The sequence below is a fragment of the Eptatretus burgeri genome, chromosome 13 (assembly GCF_056783735.1).
Source record: "Eptatretus burgeri isolate ZD-2024b chromosome 13, Ebu_testis_v1, whole genome shotgun sequence".
In the NCBI taxonomy this organism is placed as follows: Eukaryota; Metazoa; Chordata; class Myxini; order Myxiniformes; family Myxinidae; genus Eptatretus; species Eptatretus burgeri.
In genome coordinates this window covers 65,078,097-65,081,828 of record NC_140973.1, presented here as the reverse complement: position 1 = coordinate 65,081,828, position 3,732 = coordinate 65,078,097, and the positions used below count along the sequence as shown (strand labels likewise).

General features: G+C 54.4%; 1 protein-coding gene across 1 annotated transcript in view; it reads right to left on the bottom strand.

The window, feature by feature from the left end:
• The window catches only part of LOC147014664 (glycine receptor subunit alpha-2-like), a 78,071-nt gene extending 75,012 nt beyond the window's left edge, over nucleotides 1-3,059 (bottom strand). Inside the window, exon 1 of the mRNA XM_085852822.1 lies at nucleotides 2,459-3,059. The gene's annotated coding sequence lies outside the window, so the exon portion shown is untranslated. The remainder of the gene's footprint in view (nucleotides 1-2,458) is intronic.
• Nucleotides 3,060-3,732: the final 673 nt, after the last annotated feature.

Below are 3,732 nucleotides of genomic sequence, written 5' to 3'. Positions count from 1 at the left end.
TATATATATATATATATATATATATATATATATATACAGACATACATATATATATATATATATATATATATATATATATATATATATATACACAGACATACATATATATATATATATACATACAAAGACATACATATATATATATATATTGTTGTGGTTGACAAAATTCGCAAATCACCATTCAGGTCCCTTAGGTGAGATATCTCTGTAAGTATATGTGCAGTTAGGCCCAAACCCGTTGTTTAGAGGGAATAAATGTCATTCATGCGGGCTGCGACCCTTTTAGATAGCCGTTTTTCTTTTACTATCTTTATTTTGGACCAGCCGCCATTACTACCACCACCAACCACGTCTCAACAGCCATCACACAACAACCACCAACCACAACGCCGCTTCACAACAACAGCCACGACCTTTACCGTCACAACTCGCTATCAGCGAGCGTGGGGCGATTTGGCCCCGCCTCCAGGGCGTTGGAGCGTGGTCGCTATATGCAAATTCATGGATCAAAAAGCATTCACGCCCACTTTTCCTCGGTCCAATGGGGAGCCAGTTAGAGGTGAAGGGTCGGAGGTAAAGGGTCAAAGGTGAAGGGGCGAAGCCACGGGGCATATAAACGGCTGCGTTCGTCAGTCAAGGCGGTTCGCAGTTGGGAGTTCGTGGAGCCAGTGAAGAGTTGGGACGAGTCAAGAGAGGAGACGGAGAGGGCGATCGGACGAAGCTGTGGAGAGGCGGCGGCGGCGAAGACGGTTGAGGGGGTGCTCGCGTCGGATTCGGGGAACTGCGGAGGGAGAGGCCGGCGGCGCGACCGAGGTAGTGGTGGAGACGCTCGTCGCGGGACCCGAGACAGGGAGATATCCTCCATCCCCCGAGCATCAACAACCCCCTCCTGTTTCCCCCCGCACTGAGATAGTGCGACAAGGGGGCCCCTTTCCCACCCCCTACCAGACACTGTCTGCGAGGCCCGCGGAGTTGGGGCGCCACCGCCACTTTGCGTCTCATCATCAGACGGGTAGGCCCGACGCGGTCTCGGCCCCAGGCCCGCCTACCCCCCTCATCCTTGAGGGTGGTCCTTTTCTTTTACTTTGGGTATATGTGTTGTCGGCGCCGTCTGTGAAGTAAAATTGTATAAGTGTTGCCGTGTGCTCGGTAGTCGGATAGCTCTGCATTGTCTTCTTCTTTTATATTTGCTTTTTGTGTAATATTGTGTTTCTTCTTCTATTACATTTGCTTTTGGTGTAATTGTATATGTGTGCTTTCCGTCTGCCATCGTGAAATAAATGTGCTTTATGTTGAACTGTTTTCCCGCTTCACTTCGTCTTTTCCTCTATTGAATCTCCATCTTACTTCACGTAAAGGGTTGGTAGTGGGCTGAATACGCCCGATAATTAATCGAACCGTCGGGGCCGACGATAACACCGCTCGGTTATCCCGATAGTACGGAACGGGTCGCTTAAAGTGGCCCGTGTCCGAAGTCGACCTGCGGCGAGGTGCGATCGCCCGGTCTACCCTCCGTGTGGGTACTTAGGGAGGTCGAATTTGGCGAGCAACCCTATCCCACACGGGGGGGCCGATTGGCACGATCGTGGTGAGGCCGAAAGGTCCACCCGTGACTGGTTCCCGGCGTTAGTCCGAGAGGGTCACGACTGGATTGTCCGTCCGGTGGGCGACGTGCCGCGATTCGAGTTACGTGGTCGTTCGCACGCCGGCGGGCGCGAATCCGCAACACTGGTGTCAGGTCGTGCGATATAAACTCATCGCCCTCCTCGCGGCACTGGTATCGGAGAACGGGAAAACGGGCTCTCCTGTCTCCAGCTAAATTCACGGGAATCGGTCCAGGGGTGAGAGGAGCGACCCCCGATTCCCTCCAAATTACGAGCGAGCTAAATTAACCCTTTACGAGAAGCAAGGTGGCGTCTCAAGGCGAGCGGGAGCCGGGGGTATTAGAAATGGATGTAGAATGTGTAGAATCCATGGCTCAGGACGAAATCCCAGTGCAGGAAATGTTGATTGTGCAGGAACATGAACTCCCCCAACTGAGCCCAGAGCCCGAAATAGGTGCGGCAGCGGCCGCGGTGTATGACACCTTCCCTCCCCCCCTCCGCCAAAACCCCCCGATCTTTGCCGAATCGGCTCACTCAAGCGCACCCGACATGGCCCAGCTATGCGCCATGCTGGCGGCAATGACAGCGAACATGAACAAGCAAATGAACGAAGTGAAAACGAGGATGGATGCGAATACACAAAAGATGGATGCGAATACACAAAAGATGGATGCGAATACACAACAAATAAACGAAAAGATGGATACAAACACAAATGAAATGAAAAACGAAATGAAAGGAATGAACAAGCAAATGAACGGAATGGAAACAAACATGAAGGAAGAAACGAAAAAGCTGCGGGGTGAGACGCAGAACATGGGCCGATGCCTGCAGGCGGGCATGAAGGCCGTTACCAGGGAGCTAGAAATGGCGACTCCACGTGTGGGAGCGAACGAGCTGGAAGGGGGTGCAACGGCTGTCGGGCCCGCGGTGGAGGCGCGTGAAAAAATAATTCGGGGGGTGTGTTGGGCGAGGGTCGTGACAGAAAAAGTGACGGTAACCGAGAGGGACAAACGAATTGGGGTGACGGAGACGTGCACGAGGGAGATAACAAGGGGAGAGACAAATAATAGTTGAGACAAGGGAGGTAAAGGGTGAAGAGGTGACTGAGTTGGCAGAGACACGGGAGATGGGAACGATAGAGGGAAGACTGCACGATGAAGACGGGGTAAGTGACGCACACACACACACGGAGGTAGTGGAGGACAATGGGGGTGAGCTGGTGGACTGGGTGGGGACCCAGTGCGAGCAGCTGGATGGCCTCCTCCAGGAACGAGGGGAGGGAGTATGCCCCCTTGAGGCGAGTCACGACCAGGTGAGTTCGGTCGTGCTTTGCGAGGTTGAGGGGACGAGTGCTGTGGATAGGTGCACTGAGAGCTTGGGGGGTATAGAGGCCCCGGAGACCCTTGTGGGGACACGAATCCCCAGTGTGGTTGTCCCTGTGTGTGTGGTGCAAGGTGTGAGTGCGTCCCCGTGTGTGGAAGCGACCCCGTGTGTGAGTGGTGTGGTGGCGAGTGTGCCGGAGTGTGTGCTTCCCAGCACGCCGTGTGTGGATGAGGCACCGCGGATGAGTTCCCCCGCGTGTGTGAGTGAGGCACGGTGTATGAGTGAGGAACCGCGGGTGAGTGCCCCCGCGTGTGTGAGTGGTGTGGTTTGTGTGAGGGGAATGGCACGTGTGAGGGGAGCCACGTGTGCAAGGGTAATGGCATGCGTGAGTGAACGGCCGAGTGCAAGGGAGACCGTGTGTGTGAGAGAGCGGTATGTAAGGGAGATGTCGGTGGGCATGTGTGAACATGCAGCCGCGTCTCCCGGGGTGAATGTAATGGAATGGAGTGTGAGCGTCGTAACACGCAGGTGTGCGTGGGTCGAATGGCGACGACGGCGACATGTGAGGAAAGAAAGCCGAGTAGCGGCTGTAGTTGTTTCGGGGACCGTGCCGGGTTCACCCAGCATTGAGCACGAGGTCCGTGCTGTGCAACGCACGAGGCCCCCACGTGCTCGCTTGCGAGAGTGAAGTCCCGGTCCGGAAACGCACGCGGTGGATTTGCCGATCCCGCGGACGGACAAAGTTTAGGCAGGATTTCGGATTTGGACCGGACGGGTTCTCCACGCGATCGTGTGTGTTAAG